Genomic DNA, 18181 nt, shown 5'->3' on the forward strand with positions numbered 1-18181 from the left:
GAGTACCTTTTCCCTTAGGCGTTTGGGGATGATCACTCTATCCCCCCACAGCAAACAACCTTTTACATATGATAATTCAAGCCTTTTGTTCTTAAAATCACACAATTCAGGTTTAACAATATCATTTTGCCATCCCTTTAGAACACAGTTCACCACTTGTTTAAGGATTTGGTCTTGCTGCGTGTGTGCAGCTACCTCTTTTGCTGTGGTTAGTGGGTTTTCCTCGAGTTCTATCATTAGCACATCTGTGGCAGGAACAGGGTCTTCTACCAAGTCTGCTATGGGGCATCTGCTGAGGCCGTCTGCATGATTGATTTCCTTCCCCCCCTTGTGGGTGAGCTCATACTGATACCCTGAGAGGAAAAGGGCCCATCTGATTAGTCTTGGAGACATAAAAGGTGGAGTGGGCTTGTTGGGGGCTAGCAGGCCTAGTAGGGGTTTGTGGTCAGTGACTAGCTCAAAGCTTCTCCCAAAAATGTAATTGTGAAACTTCTTTACCCCTGCCACTAATGCTAGAGCCTCCTTGTCTAACTGGCTATAATTCCTCTCTGTGCTGGTCATGGTTCTTGAAAAGAATGCTATTGGGGCCTCTGTCTTATTCGGTAGAACGTGAGCTAAGACTCCTCCTATGCCGTACGGCGAAGCGTCGCACGTGAGCCTAATGGGTAGTGAAGCACTATATTGGACTACTACACTTTTAGAAGTTATTAAATTTTTTATTTGAGAAAAAGCTTCACGTTCAGTTTTCCCCCATGTCCAGCGGGCTTCCTTCTGGAGTAAACGATGGAGAGGCTCTGCTACTGTTGCCTTCTGCTTTAAAAAAACGGAATAAAAATTAAGGAGGCCCAAAAATGCCTGCAACTCATTCTTATCTTGTGGCTCTGGGGCTTCTCTAATTGCTCTCAGCTTCTCTGTTGTGGGGTGGATACCTTCCTTATCTATTTTATACCCAAGGAATTCAACACTGTCAGTTCCCCAGACACATTTATCAGGCTTGATTCGTAACCCTTTGTCCTGTAGCCTCTTAAGTACTTCCCTTATTCTTTTGTTCACTTGTCCCTGGTTTTCCCCTGCAATTAAGATGTCATCAAAATATGGAATTGCCCCATTTACCCCTGACAATAGGCGTTCCATGATGCTCTGGAATATTCCTGGGGCTATGCTTACCCCAAACTGTAACCTCGTGCATTTGAAAGCCCCCCTGTGTGTTACAATCGTTTGGGCGTTTGCTGTTTGTTCATCGACCGGAAGCTGCTGGTAAGCCTGGGCCAGGTCGATCTCTGCGAACCTTTTTCCCTCCCCCAGGGAGTGTAAGAGTTGTTGCACGACCGGGATGGGGTAGGGGTGGTGTTGGAGTGCCTTATTCAAGGTTGATTTGTAATCAGCGCAAACTCTTAAAGAGCCATCTGGCTTCAATGGTGTCACTATGGGAGTTTCCCATGGCCCCTGTTCCACAGGGACCAAAATACCTTGACTAATGAGTTTGTCCAGCTGCATGTCTAGCTTGGGGAGAAGCGGAAGGGGAACCCTGCGAGGTTTCAGTCTGACCGGTGGGACCTTGGGGTCGATAGAGAAAGATATAGGGGGTCCCTTATACAATCCCAAGGTGGGGCTGAACACTTCAGGGAACTCTTTCACAAAGTTAGGCATATTATCACAGTTTACATTACACACACCCGAAATTTCGATCCCCAACGGTTCCATCCACGCTAGACCCAGCAGGGAGTGTTTGGCCCCCGTCACAATAAGCATGGGAAGGGTACATTTCACATTCTTAAAGGCAATAGGTACATTTGCTGTTCCCAGGACCGAGATTACCCCCCCTTGGAAGTCTCTGATCACCAATGAGGTTTGAGTTAAGTCAGCCTTAGACACATTAGGCATGTATAGTTTAAATTTTTCCCAGGGCATGATGGTATATCTCGAGCCCGTATCCAGCTCCATTGAGCAAGGCTGGTTATTTAGTAACAATGAGATAACAATTTTAGCCCCCTTTTTGGTTGCCGTGTTATTCACGGAAAATTTAGAGTTACCTCTATTGTAGTCGCGGTTAGCGCTTGAGTAGTTCCTTTGACCCGAGCTGCGGAACGGTCTCCTTTCTCGCGATTGGGGGGGTTGGTTTTGAGGTCGCTGGTATTGTTGTGTGGCAAACGTTTCTTCTGGTGCCGTTGCTCTGCATGCGATGGCGATGTGGCCTCTCCGGTTGCAACGGTGGCAAGTAGCGTCTCGGAAGGGGCATCGATGGCGCTGGTGATTTCCCCGGCAGCCCGCGCAGGGGGCTGGGTGAGTAGCTCTAGGATGTCTCGGCTGGTCTTGCAGGAGGAGGCAGTTGTCCCCGTTTCTAGTCGGCTGGCTGAGGTCGTCTGTTCCCTCGGCGCTGGGAGACTCGGCGTTGATTTTGGCAATGATTTCTCGCCTTCCGTGCTCCTTTAATTCTCTTGCCGCTGCGTCGGCTGCTTCCGCGGTTTGTGCTAATTTAATTACGGTTTGTAGCGTCGGCTCTTCTTCGGTGAGGAGTTTGTTTCTCACCGAGTTGCTCTTCATGCCGAAAACCAAGGCGTCGGTAAGGCGAGCTTCCGGGTCTTGAAACTTGCATTGAGCAAGTACCGTTCGAAGCCGCGTTGTGAATTGGCTGATTGACTCGGTTTCTCTCTGAGCCATCATGTGAAATTGATGCCGGTAAACCATGGCTGGTCTGGTTGGTTTAAAATGGCTCGCTAGTTTCTGTTGAAGGACGTCCCACGCTGTGGCTCTTGCTTGTTCTGGCTCGGTGAGAGTTTGGGCAAGTCTACGGATCTCTGCGCCGCAGTAGTTGAGAAAAATAGCCCGTCTGCGATCGGCTCCGGCGTCCTGCATTCCCGCCGCCTCGAGGAATATCTCGAAGGTGGCCATGTACTCGTCCCATGTCATTTTCTCGGAATCGAAGAGTTCTGGAGCCTGGCCGATCTGGATTTTGTCCATGTTGCACGCGAAGTTCTTCCGTTCGTTCGTCGCCAGTGAAGTAGACCCAGAGACAGGGTTTGAGCAATCGGTACTTTTATTCAGCTCAGAGAACAAGTGACAGCTCAGCAAGGTAAAGTGACAGTTCAGCGAGTACCGACTGGCTCTGCAGGGAGAAACCGCTTCTTTTATACTTTTGCGGTTCCCGCCAAAGCGAGAGCCGGCCGCGTCTGAGCCAATCAGGAGCGACTTCCTGCTTGGGCTCAGACAGCGCTGGAAAAGAGGAACAAACTATTTACAGCGTTACAAGGTAGCCATTCCAGGATACAACACTCTCTACATGGGGCTACCTTTGAAAAATGTTCGGAAACTTCAGATCGTGCAGAATGCAGCTGCGAGAGCAATCATGGGCTTTCCCAAATATGCCCATGTCACACCAACACTCCGCAATCTGCATTGGTTGCCGATCAGTTTCCGGTCACAATTCAAAGTGTTGGTTATGACCTATAAAGCCCTTCATGGCACCGGACCAGATTACCTCAGGGACCGCCTTCTGCTGCATGAATCCCAGCGACCAGTTAGGTCCCACAGAGTGGATCTTCTCCGGGTCCCGTCAACTAAGCAATGTCGCCTGGCGGGACCCAGGGGAAGAGCCTTCTCTGTGGCGGCCCCGGCCCTCTGGAACCAACTCCCCCCAGAGATTAGAACTGCCCCCACCCTCCTTGCCTTTCGTAAACAACTTAAAACCCACCTCTGCCGCCAGGCATGGGGGAATTGAGATCCTCTTTCCCCCTAGGCCTTTACAATTCTATGCATGGTATGTATGTATGTATGTTTGGTTTTTATATTAATTGATTTTTAATCATCAATACCAAATTACTATTGTACACTGTTTTATTGTCGCTGTTAGCCGCCCCGAGTCTCTGGAGAGGGGCGGCATACAAATCCAATAAATAAATAAATAAATAAATTATTTAATTCTATGTATATATGTCATGTGCGTACATACATATTACACACAGGCACACAAAAGTATACATTATCTATTATATAAACTGTATGTGTATGTACACACACACACATGCACAGCTCTTCTAAAATTATACACATTCAACCTCATTTACTGCGATAGGAAAAATATACTCAGAGCCCAGAAGGGGGGGGGAAATATCAAAAATTTTCTACCCGTGCTGCGTACCTGACCGACTGCTTCAGTGAGGCCTGAAAGGGGGGGGGGTTGTGTTACCCCCATTTGGCACGCAAGCCAAAAAAAGGTTTGCCATCTCTGATATAGGCCATAATGACCCAGTTTAGAACTTCTAAAGTAGATGAATATAAAAAATATTAACAAATATTCTCACAAGGAGAATATACAGAAAAAATTAACATTCTTCTGTGATATCACTAAATTGGGTAAAATCCAAATTTTTGCTGCTCAATCCACATCTGAGAGCAACTATTCAGAATCTGGGTGCCTCTGAATGTTATACAGTGGTACCTCTACCAAGAACGCCTCTACTTAAGAACGTTTCTAGATAAGAACCGGGTGTTCAAGTTTTTTTTTTGCCTCTTCTTAAGAACTATTTTCTACTTAAGAATCCGAGCCCAGAAAAATTTCCCAGGAAATTTGAGAGCGGCATGAAGACCCGGCTAGTTTCCTGCGATTCCCCCCACCCCCCGGGTTTCTCTCTCTGGCGCAGTGTGTGGGAGGCAGCTTTGCGTCAGGTGTATGAGAGGCGCGTGCTCCTCCTTGCCGCCTCAGAGTCCCTCTTTTTTTTAAGCCTTAAAGTTTTGGATTTTTTTTTATTCCCCTCACCTCACCTTCTGCCTTTGGCAGCGACTCTCCTCCTCCTCTTCCTCCTCCCACCCAAATTCTGAGCTTTTATTTCTTTCCTAATGGGTTTGCACGCATTATTTGCTTTTATATTGATTCCTATGGGAAAAGTTGCTTCTTCTTAAGAACGTTTCTACTTAAGAACCTGGTCACAGAACGAATTAAGTTCTTAAGTAGAGGTACCACTGTACATTGAGATGGATATATGGGACAGTTGCAATCTTTTCTGGCTTGTTGCCGAGAGAAACTAGATAGAAAGATCTGGTCTTTTCCCCAGAGCAAGCAGTTATTGCTGTGTTGATCCAAGCTTCACCTTTCCATTGTTTACCAAAATAATGGGAAGTCTGTAACCTTCCCAGCAACCCATTAACGTACTTCCTGATTTGTTGTGCTCTGTGTGTGTGTGTGAGAGAGAGAGAGAGCAGGGGGGGGGGTTACTTGAAAGATTAGTTGTGACATGTGGAGGAAAATATTTGAGCAGGACTTTGCACCTTGACGTTCCTGTTAATGGTTCTCCTATATCCCAGGGACTGTCCCTGGTTAAGAGCAGAGATACAGCAGAAAATCGCTCCAGGGAGTGGAGACCTTGGTTGTGGAACATAAACCCAGCTTGGTATGCAGCATTCTTGTATTGGTTTTGATATGAAGAACTCTGATGTTGATCAACAATAAGTTGGTCAAGAAACTTGATCCGCTGTGGGAAAAGGAGGCTTGGTGTGTGAATATGAACATCAAATTCCTCACTAACTCATTCATGTTAATCACAGGTAGTCCTCGACTTACAACCACAATTGAGCCCAACATTTCTGTTGAGAGACATTTGTTAAATGAGTTTTGCCCCACCTGTCTTGCCACATTTGTTAAGTGAATCACGGCTAGTCATTAAGTTAGTAATATGGTTGTTAAGTGAATCTGGCTTCTCCATTGACTTTCCTTGTCACAAGATTATAAAAATTGATCACATGACCCCCGGACATTTCAACTGTCATAAATATGAGTCAGTTGCAAAGCATCTGAATTCCCATCTTGTGACCATGCTGCAATGGTTGAAAGTGTGAAAAACGGTCACAAGCAGTGAAAGGCTACCAAACGTTTTACTACCACGCTGTGGGTGTGGCTTATGCAGGACACCCTGCATTTTCTTTCAACCTCTTTCAGTGCAAATTGGGTGCTCTGGGGTGGAGCTCCATTTTCACTACCCCACTATGTTCCCCACTCCCCGTCTGGGCAGTAGCCCACTCCTGGCACAAGTCACTTCTTTCAATGCTGCTGTAACTTTGAGTGGGCTCCAGGCGGAACACCCACAACAGTGGTTCTGCTGTGGAAAGCGGAGCGCATAGGCTGGGTGCTCAAGTGCATGCACGAACAACTGGAGTGATTCCAGTAAAAAAATTACCAGTGCATACACAAGAAGGAAAGAAGCTGGCAATTTTTACTGCCGGAAAGATGCCCACGCACTGTTCTGGCTGCAGCCCATCTCTAGCCACACTATGCATGTGGTACCCCCACATGCAAGGTAAAGATCTGGCGGGCTGCTCGCAGCACGGCACAGCGGGCGGGTGTGGGTGGTGGTGGGGAGTTGCTGTCGCAAGAGGTGCCGGGGTGGGCAGGGCAAAAGGCAGCAGGGAGCCGCTGCGAATGGTGGCAAGCAGGGCGAACAGCAGCACAAGCGGCCACTTACCCTTTTTAAGGCTATTTCCAAGGGGTTTTTTGCTTCCGTGCATGCGCAGAAATCTCATCCTCGCACGAGATTAGGCTTCTGCACATGCACAGAAGCTGAATTTCACGTGGGGGGCAGGCGCATGCTGGACGGAGGGCTGACGGGGGGGAGCGTGTGCTCCCAGCCCATTCCGGTAGGGCTGGGAATGGAAGCCCGCCCCTGAGCGGTCACTAAATGAAATGTTGTAAATCAAGGACTACCTGTGTTTGAAAACATAGCTCGAAAATGGTTCTCCCAATAAGGAATTTTCTTTGGAGGATTTTCAGGAGCTGTATCTCTCTTTTTAGGTTACAACATCTTCTAAAGCAGTGTTTCCGAACCTCAACTATTTTAAAAAGTGTGGATTTCAATTCCCAGAATTCTGCACCCGTTATTCTGATAGTTGAAATCCATGCATTTTTGTTGAGAAATGCTGCTGTAAAAGATTCTAGTCCACTTTAATAATGAAGGAGGGAACACTGGGCCATTGATTTTTGTGTGGTTCATGATAAATGTCGCCTAAGATGCAGTCATTCTCAACAATGAGAAACATTTTGGATTTTTTATTCAATGCTAATATATATTTTCCTAATTCTTCTCAATGTTCATCACTAACAGAGTTTCTTGGACATTTTTAGTGCGCATGCACGGAAGGAAAGAAGCCCACAAAAATATACCAGGGTGATCTGACAGAAAAAACATATAGCCCCTATACATACAGAGCTGAAGGGAACAGATCCTGTGGCCTAGAGGTTAATTCTCTGCCTTACAAGACAGAAGCTACAGGATCAAATCCCAGTAAGGGTGTGGCTAGCCGATGAGGCCAGAACAAGGCCGAAATAGTGCTATTCTAGTGTCCCTTAATTTTAAAAATTCAGCAAAAACATGTGATACATACATATGCATATATAGTATATATATCCAGGACCGCCTTCTGCCGCACAAATCCCAGCGACCAGTTAGGTCCCACAGAGTTGGCCTTCTCTGGGTCCTGTTGACTAAACAATACCGTTTGATGGGACCCAGGGGAAGAGCCTTCTCTGTGGCGGCCCCGACCCTCTGGAACCAACTCCCCCCGGAGATTAGAATTGCCCCCACCCTCCTTGCCTTTCGTAAACTCCTTAAAACCCACTGCCATCAGGCATGAGGGAATTGAGACATCTCCCCCGGACCTATACAGTTTATGCATGGTATGTTTGTGTGTATGTTTTGCTTTTTAATAAGGGCTTTTTAGTGACTTTTAATTATTAGATTTGTTATACATTGTTTTATTATTGTTGTGAGCCGCCCCGAGTCTACGGAGAGGGGTGGCATACAAATCTAATAAATAATTATATATATATATACATACATACATACATACATACATACATACATACATACATACATTCTTTAACATTTTCATTTTAGTAATGTGGAAATGGTTATTTTGCCCTCAGATTCTATTTCCAAATATTTGTCCTTTCAAAATTCCCTGCAGTTGATCACAAAGCTGTTAAATCCATGTCTACCTGCAGAGGAATTTAATGTAACTAACAAAAGCTACTATTGGTTCCCTTCAGAAAGGGTGAAGAGTGGAAATCAGGCCTCAAACCATTACCTCAGAAGAGGATGGTTGAAATAGGATGGCTGTTTCTCCTTGTGCAATAATTGGTACATTTGCTTTTCTTCCCCATTTTCACAAACAGCAAGGGAAGTTGCCAGGAGCTGATTTGATTCTCTGAAAAGAAGAAGAGAAATGGCTTTTCATCAGTTATGGATGGTTGAATGCAGCTTTGGAGTAACTGGAGCACAGGGCCTGCAGGCTGAAAGAAGCGCTTGTTAACAGTAGGCAAATACTTATAGCGGGTGATAGCTTTTTCTGCAGCAGACGTCCTTGATGGGTTTAGGCATGCTGAGAACTCTTTCTTTCTTTCTTTCTTTCTTTCTTTCTTTCTTTCTTTCTTTCTTTCGCTAGTTAGTTAGTTAGTTAGTTAGTTAGTTAGTTAGTTAGTTAGTTAGTTAGTTAGTTAGTTAGTTAGTCCAATACACAATAATACACAATGAAGGGTATAGAGAATATAGAAGAGATATAGGAGAGGCTATAGGACAGGGGACAGAAGGCACTCTAGTGCGCTAGAGTGCCTTCCGTCTTCTTCTGCCTAGAAACACACAATGGAATGCCTGCTATTTATAATCCTAAAATAAAACAAGGAAGTTAAGGCAGGGGGGGGAGGTAACAGAATGCCGACATCCACTTTGGAATGTGGAAGTTTGGGTTTCAGCAATAGCAGGAAGACAAGAATAATTGGGGTTTCCTGGCAAAGTGCAACCTGGCCATTTGGTGTGTTGCCGGGAACTCACAGGTTTCACTGTGATGGCCCTGGGATTTCGTAAACATTTCAGTCTGGGGACATCCGAGAGCATTTCATTGTGGTACCTCTTGTACTCCCTAATGATAAATTAAATAAATCACTGCCTCTCTCCGATCCACAATTTTATGACCTGTTTTGTGCATTGGGTTGTTTGTAGACAATGTTGTGTCCTTATAAAACCTGCCTGGCTATAAAGTTGTCATTTTTTTCTATACTGAAGATTATTCTTCTTTTCCTAAGCGCATCCAAGCAAAAACAGCAGACGACAGTGGTTGTGAGGAGGGGAGAGATAACTCTGAACATCTGAAGTACCCCTCACCATTCACTTCACATGTAAGGAAAAGAAAGGAAATGGCTCATAAGGCAGTAACCTGAAGAAAACCCAAAGAGCAAGGTTGTTTTTTTTTTAATGGAATCTGGTTCTGTGCAAAACACATAGAGATGAATGGCTGCTCTGAAGAGGCTGTGACAAGTCATGAAGTCAACCTTCCTCTTAATATAGTGATGGCAAATATTTTTTCCCCTCGGGTGCCTAAAGCACACACACATGCTATTGCACACGCACATGTGCCCACACCCATAATTCAATCTCGCATTCCCTGTGCATGGGTGCATGCCCCCCCACTGCCTCACCTCCCACAAATGCGCACACAACTCCCCTGGCTCTTATTTTCCAAATCCCGTTGGGCCTGCCTGGTAGGCCCGTTTTTCACCCTCACCAGGCTCCAGCGGCTTTCTTGGCCAAAAACATCCCCCCATCTGAGGCCAAAAATTAATTAACAGATGATTTGATTTGATTTGATTTGATTTGATTTGATTTGATTTGATTTGATTTGATTTGATTTGATTTGATTTGATTTGATTTGATTTGATTTGATTTGATTTGATTTGATTTGATTTGATTTGATTTGATTTGATTTGATTTGATTTGATTTGATTTGATTTGATTTGAATGCCGCCCCTCTCCGAAGACTCGGAGTGGTTAACAACAAGAAACAGTACAAATCCAATACATTAAAACAATTTAAAACCCTTAATATAGAAAACAATCATACATCTCATACAGACCATACATAAAGTGGAAGCGGCCCAGGGGAATCAATTTCCCCATGCCTGACGACAGAGGTGGGTTGTGAGGAGTTTGCAAAAGGTAAGGAGGGTGGGGGCAGTCCTAATGTCTGGGGGGATTCCAGAGGGTCGGGGCCACCACAGAGAAGGCTCTTCCCCTGGGTCCTGCCAGACGACATTGTTTTGTCGACAGGACTCGGAGAAGGCCAACTCTGTGGGTTTAGGTTTAGGTTTAGGTTTAGGTTTAGGTTTATTGGATTTATATGCCGCCCCCCTCCGCAAACTCGGGGCGGCTCACAACAATAACCTAACTGGTCGCTGGGATTCATGCAGCAGAAGGCGGTCCCGGAGATATTCTGGTCCGATGCCATGAAGGGCTTTATAGGTCATAACCAACACTTTGAACTGTGACCAGAAACTGATCGGCAACCAATGCAGACTGCGGAGTGTTGGTGTGACATGGGCATACCTAGGGAAGCCCATGATTGCTCTCGCAGCTGCATTCTGCACAATCTGAAGTTTCCGAACACTCTTCAAAGGTAGCCCCATGTAGAGAGCGTTACAGTAGTCGAACCTCGAGGTGATGAGGGCATGAGTGACTGTGAGCAGTGACTCCCGGTCCAAATAGGGTCGCAACTGGTGCACCAGGCAAACCTGGGCAAACGCCCCCTCGCCACAGCTGAAAGATGGTTCTCTAATATAAGCTGTGGATCGAGGAGGACGTGCAAGTTGCGGACCCTCTCTGACGGGGTCAGTAATTCCCCCCCCCCCCAGGGTGATGGACGGACAGATGGGATTGTCCTTGGGAGGAAAACCCACAGCCACTCCGTCTCATCAGGGTTGAGTTTGAGCCTGTTGACAATCATCCAGAACCTAACAGCCTCCAGGCGCTGGCACATCACTTCCACTCTTTCGTTGACTGGACATGGGGTGGAGATGTACAGCTGGGTATCATCAGCGTACTGATGATACCTCACCCCATGTCCCTGGATGATCCCCCCATCCAAGGCCAAAAATGTCCTCCTAGAGGGGGTCGACCCTTAGGGGTCGAATGACTGTTTCACAGGGGTCTAAGACCACGGGAAAAGACAAATTTCCCATGGTGTCAGGAACTAAAGCTTCTATTCTGGTGCCTTGGAACGTATTTTTACAATCCCACCAATCTGACGTCTACAGTGAGGGTGTCTCTCTGACCTTCCTGCCAGTAAGCTTAAAGTCTGTTGGGAGAATTGGTGCTAGATTTATGGTTGGGTGTCACCACACCATGAGGAACTGTATTAAGGGGTTGCGGCATTAGAAAGGTTGAGAACCACTGTCCTAGAGTCTCCGTGTGAGCTAAAAATTAGCTGGCAGGTGCATATATGCACACTGGAGCTGAGCTAGGGCAACGGCTTACATGCCAGCACATATGGTTCCATAGGCCACTTATGGCAAGTGTGCCATAAGTTGGCTATCACGGTCTTAATATATTAGACAAGGGAATGCAAGTGCAATGGAAGCCTGTTAATGGAGCCAGAGTTCCCAGTAATTGAAAGCAGAACATCCAGAACCTGCAATGCTTCAGTTTGGCAGAGATTCCTTTTCCCTGTTTTGGGTTCTGCTACAGATGGACCAGAAATAAGGTATCTGATGAATGAACATAAACAAATGTGGCAGGAGAGAATCGCAAAGATGATCATGGAGCAAAGAGGTGCAGTTTCTACATATAAGCTGAAAGGTCTTATCTTAGGGAGCTCTGACATCTAGGAGATGTGTCAATAAGGATACAAAGCTAAAATATAACCTGTGTTGATTCCCCAGACTTCTCATAACAAAGACCCAAATTCTTATCAATTGAAAAATACTAGAATTACATTCATTTAAAGATCTTTATTACAATTATATTATTTACTGATGAATATAGCCTGTTCTACATGTTTCTGCACGTAGAATGCACAAACTCTTCTTGGGATAGAAGAAGATTGGCTTAGCCTTAATACCATATAGCTTGCAGAAAGACAAAGATGGAGAGTCATCTTCAGATTGGATAATTGTACTTTGTGAGTAAGGATACATAGGGAACATCTGTCTCCAGAAGAGGTTAAAGGCAAAGTTATATCAATGACCCAAACCAAAACACTGTACAGAAGGTACCGTATTTTTCAGAGTATAAAGGAGAGTGGAAATGTTGCTGGTGTTTTATACACCGAATACAGCCCAGGTGGAGTTGTCCCAAAGCCTCGCCCAAGGGAATGGGCCTATTTTTTTCGCAAAAATGGGATGGACATAGGGTCTGGTAAGCCTGCAAGAAGTTCCTGGACCTTGGGAGATGGCAAAAATCCTCCCATTTTTGTGAAAAAACAGGTGGAAAATGGCCCATTTTTCACAAAAATTGAGCTCTTTTTGCCATCCTCCAGCATCCAGGAGCTCCCTGCAGGATTCCCAGACCCTTTGCCCACCCCATTTTTGCAACAAAAAAAAATGGGGAAAAATGGCCCATTTTTCACAAAAACAGGGTTGTTTTTGCCTTCTAATTATCTAGCATGACTAGAGGAGGAATTCTTGGAATTGAAGTCTACTTGTCTTAAAGATATCAAGTTTGAAATTTGTAAAAAGTGTACATGGTTGTAAAAAAATATTCTGCTACACTGGTATTTTATTAAATAATATATTACTACACCATTTTGCTTCAGAATGCTTTTTTCCTTGTTTTCCACCTCTAAAATCTAGGTGTGTCTTCTACTCCGATGCGTCTTATACTCTGAAAAATACAATACATTGTTTTGCAAAGATCAACACTAGATTTCCATATTGGTTCCCCATGCTCTAAAGTTGGGTCCATTATTCCATCATCTAACAAAGGAAGACGAAATGTGTTGTGCATGTCTGGGTACATTTGTAGCATTTCTCACACTGCTTGAGTCACTACTCTGCACATAGAAATGGCTGCTTTATGCTGCATGTAATGTATCCTTCCATATTCATGTTTATTATGACAGTCTCAAAATGGGTGAACAGTGCAGTCAGGCGGTAGGGAAAGCAAGTAGGATGCTTGGCTGCATAGCTAGAGGTATAACAAGCAGGAAGAGGGAGATTATGATCCCGCTATATAGAGCGCTGGTGAGACCACATTTGGAATACTGTGTTCAGTTCTGGAGACCTCACCTACAAAAAGATATTGACAAAATTGAACGGGTTCAAAGACGGGCTACAAGAATGGTGGAAGGTCTTAAGCATAAAACGTATCAGGAAAGACTTCATGAACTCAATCTGTACAGTCTGGAGGACAGAAGGAAAAGGGGGGACATGATCGAAACATTTAAATATGTTAAAGGGTTAAATAAGGTCCAGGAGGGAAGTGTTTTTAATAGGAAAATGAACACAAGAACAAGGGGACACAATCTGAAGTTAGTTGGGGTAAAGATCAAAAGCAACATGAGAAAATATTATTTTACTGAAAGACTAGTAGATCCTTGGAACAAACTTCCAGCAGACGTGGTTGATAAATCCATAGTAACTGAATTTAAACATGCCTGGGATAAACATATCCATCCTAAGATAAAATACAGAAAATAGTATAAGGGCAGACTTGATGGATCATGAGGTCTTTTTCTGCCATCAATCTTCTATGTTTCTATTACAGAGGCATTCTAGGAGCTTATGGCAGGATCTAATTAGGGTGGATATGAGGGCATCTTGTATGGTGAAATAATTTTGAACCAACATTTCCAAAGTCACTTGTACAGGCAAAATATTGAACTTATACAGTAGGTCATACAGGAATTCTGACCCAAAAGAAATTGGGGTCTGACTGTTAGGGACATTGAAGGAGGCCATTTTAACGATGTCTTGTCGATCATGCATTATTTTGCTTAAGACTCAGGCCTGCTGAGAAATAAAAACAGGATATAAACTACATTGTTGGAGTCTATCGCCTTCCTGCACTGTCTGTTCCCTTTCACACACTCCCTTCCTTCCGTTACATAGTATTCCTTTTGTGCATGGTTTTGAATGGGGTGCATTAAGACCCTAACAAGGGTCATTTATCAGTGGCTTGGCATCTCTTCACATAAATTAACAGAACAGACAAATGGCCTCTCTCCAGTTGGATTTCCACAGATAAGGTCATCTTCTGGAATGCATTTGAAAGCTCCTGGCCAGTTGATTAAAAAGCCAGTCTAGGGATTTAAGAATCAGGTGCCAATTGTTTTTTAAAAAAAATCACATTTATGGTTTCCTCTTTTACTATACACAAAATTTTTGTTGACGATCTTTGGAGTTTTTATGATTCCAGTATCATCGGTCTCAGGGAGAAAAAAAATGGTTCTTATCATTTGGTCAATAGCAATGACAACCACTCTATTTCATCTGGCAAATTCCTGGATATCACAAATTTTGAAATCATATGTTTCTATCACCTTTTTTATGCTGACAATATAATGCAATATAATAGGTCCTTACTAATTGATTCTTTCCATGTGCTTGAATGTGGTGGAATCGCCTACAATACATTGAGATGGTTTATCCATGTGTTTCTGTGTAGTTCCTCTTAATCTTAATGTCAGGGAGTAAATGATAAAAACAGCAGAGGCTGAAGTGGTTTCAGGTTGCATTTGGGACTCTCACAGCTGCTGGGTTGAAGAAACAAAAAAATAAGATTGTCCCCCATTCTCATTCTCAGCTTTACATCTTGCCTGAAGAAGAATTATGGAAAATCAGGAAAACACTCTCTTTTATGACCTTGAATACACATGATAAAGGTATCTAGCTGGGTTCGAAAAATCCAGATGAACACTAAAAGACGGCAACAGATACAGACAACTCTCATTCTCTGAGGTCATCAAGTAATTTCCCAGTTAAAACCCAGTAACGACAACCACTCAGTTACCTCTCTTTTACAGAGTGAATGAAATTTTAAATATGATTTGTATACATTCTTATAAATCAAGAATTAAATTTCTATTGAATTTATGTTTTAACGAAATACAGTACAGTACTAAAGACTAAAACTGCAGCTGATATACCTCCCAAGCACAGAGTGGCAGAATACGTAACAACCTTTTTTATGTCAAAGGAATATTTATTGTTGTTAAGTATACATTTATAAATTTAATTAATGATAATAATAATAATCACAATTTTTGTAATGCAGAAAAGCTTCTTATTGTATAAATGTTACTGCCAATCTTTCGAGTGTTCATAACTGTCTTCAGCTTGTTCAAACTCTCATTTTTATTCCATTCTTTTATTCATAGCTTATGAACAGAGACTTACAGAATGAACATGCATGGCACTATTGCTACTTTATTGTCTATTTTATTTTTTAAAACATATAGGCCATTTTAATAAGCAAAGCAGCTTACAAATACCAGTGAGGCAGACTTTTAATGTAATTACTAATAATGCAATAATTAAAATAAGCAAAAAAACTCCAAAATGATATTATTTCTACATCCAAGCAAGCCAATTCAAAAGAAACCATACAAAACATATACATTTTATTAAAGAAGGTGTGTCAAGCAATAATAAAAAAGCAACAACAATCCTAGCTTTTTGATGTACTGATGGTATCAAAACATTGAATTAAATGCATAAAATTATCTCCTAACACTTAACATTAAAGGAGCTACTGATGAAAACACACTGTTCTTTCTATCCATGAAGTCAAAGTGGAAATAGCAAGGGCAAAATTTCATCATAAGGCTATCATAGACCTATAATTCATTTCAAAAGCTGCAGTTGATAAATAAGCAGCAGAAATAAATATCTTCAAATATTAAAAACCCAACAGGGAATATGATAGCCCGCTCCATGCATGGATATGAAGTACAACTGTGGACAAACTTCTAAATTGCTGTTTCTTAATGCTGGCAGAATGAAGACATGTAGACTTCAACTCCAAAAATTCCCCAGCCATCATCTGTTATATACACATAAGGCTGGAAATGTGTGGAATGAAACAATTTATCCAATTTCCAGTGCATCAAGTTTCCTTTTTGTTTTTAAATTCTCGGACTCTTAATTTGTGTCTGGTTAGGAGCTAGCACTATAATTGTGAGCAACTTAAGTAGACCTTAAAGAGTTGATACAGTTGAACTGGAGGAATTATACTCAGTGAAGGGCTACCAAAATTTTTACTACCATACTGTGGGCGTGGCTTATGCAGGACGCGTTGCATTTTCTTTCAACATCTTTCAGTGAAAATTGGGTGCTCTGGGGTGGAGCTCCATTTTCGCTACCCCACTGCGTTCCCCCCGTCCGGACAGCAGCCCATCTCTGATTATAGCCCATATGGAGGTGATCACAATAGTTGGGGGAAGAATAACAAAGATAAAATCAGCAGGACCTGCAAGCAATTATCTATGTCCTACCTACTTATGTATGTATCATTGAAAAGCCAGTGTGGTGTAATAATTATGATGTTGGGTGGGATCAAGGAGACCCAAGTTCAATTCCCATGGGATTTTGGTGTTTACTCAGGGATTCCTAGCCAGTTTGCCTCTGCCCAAGTTTGTTTGGATACAATGAAGAGAGATTCTTAAACGTGCCTTAAGTTCTCAGAGGAAAGCCAGGCTTAAAAGACAATAAATGTAGCAAGTAATGCACAAAGTCAGATCATTGGTTATCTCTGGATGGCAGTACTTTGTAATTTGATTGTTGGCGGTCTCAGCAGAGATCAGCTCAGATTAAAGTCCTTTGTGGGTGGGCAATTCTTTATGTCTTTTCCCTTAAAGAAATTTTTTTAACGGGTAAGCACTGTAGAGAATATTGCTGCACTATAATGCCGGTATCTCAATGCTTAGAGCTAAGGGATGAGTACTAAATAAGTGCATGAAATCCATGAGAAAATAAATACAGATAGTTCTCAACTTACAACCACATTTGAGACCAAGTGAGAAATTTGTTCAGTGAATTTTGTCCCATTTTATGACTTTTCTTGCCACATTTGTTAAGTGGATCACCGCAGTTCTTGAACAAACAACTGTAATGTGGTTGTTAAGTAAATCTGGCTTCCCCATTGACTTTGCTGGTCAGGTGATCGCAAAAGGGGATCATGTGATCTTGAAACATTGCAACCGTCATAAATATGAGTCAGCTGTCAAGCATCTGAATGTAAATCAAGTGACCACGGGGATGCTACAATTGTAAGTGTGAAAAATGGTCATAAGTCACTTTTTCCAGGGCCACTGTAGCTTCGAATGGTCAATAAATGAATGCTTGTAAGTTGAGGACTATCTGTACATTCAGAAATAGGCAATTTTGCCACTAAGTCACAGCGAAACTGTCTGGGAGGACTCTAGGATAAGGTGACCAAACGTCCCACTTTCCGCGGGACAGTCACGCTTTTTCATAATCTGTCCCACGCCCTGCGCCTTTTCAAAAATGTCCCAATTTTCTTCCTTCCTCCCTCTGTCTCTCTGTCTCTCTCCTCCATGGTGATGGTGGGGTCATCCTGTGTGGGTTGTACTTCCTGTGTCTCCCAGTACTTCCTGTGTCTCTCTCTCAGGGTAGGCCTTGCGCTGAGGCCATGCTCACAGGACACGGCCTGGGCACTGGCTGCCTGTACATTGCTGAGAGGTGAGGGCATAGAAACATAGAAACATAGAAGACTGACGGCAGAAAAAGACCTCATGGTCCATCTAGTCTGCCCTTATACTATTTCCTGTATTTTATCTTACAATGGATATATGTTTATCCCAGGCATGTTTAAATTCGGTTACTGTGGATTTACCGACCACGTCTGCTGGAAGTTTGTTCCAAGGATCTACTACTCTTTCAGTAAAATAATATTTTCTCATGTTGCCCTTGATCTTTCCCCCAACTAACCTCAGGTTGTGTCCCCTTGTTCTTGTGTTCACTTTCCTATTAAAACAAGAACAAGGGGACACAATCTGAGGTTAGTTGGGGGAAAGATCAAGGGCAACATGAGAAAATATTATTTTACTGAAAGAGTAGTAGAGTAGCATCCCCAGGAGAGAAAGGGAGAGAGGATGAGAGAGGGGGGGGAAGAGAACCCCCCCCCTCCGTCAATGGTGTCCCACTTCAGCAATTTAAAAATCTGGTCACTTTACTCTAGGAGCTGAAAATACAGTAATGGAGGCCGCATCTTGCTCATGGACTACACTTTCTTTACTTCTGATGTGGGAGTGCTTTATTGCTGGAAAAGATGAAGGTGATGACAGAAAGAGGCTGTTGAATTCCAGAATGAGGTAAACCAAACAGGTACGGGTGGGTTCTAACTTACCTCGCTGTCTGTTTGTTTCCTCCTGTGCCATGTGGCTGCTCTTCATGGGCGCACATGCCCAC

This window comes from Erythrolamprus reginae, chromosome 2 (assembly GCF_031021105.1).
Source record: "Erythrolamprus reginae isolate rEryReg1 chromosome 2, rEryReg1.hap1, whole genome shotgun sequence".
Taxonomy (NCBI): Eukaryota; Metazoa; Chordata; class Lepidosauria; order Squamata; family Dipsadidae; genus Erythrolamprus; species Erythrolamprus reginae.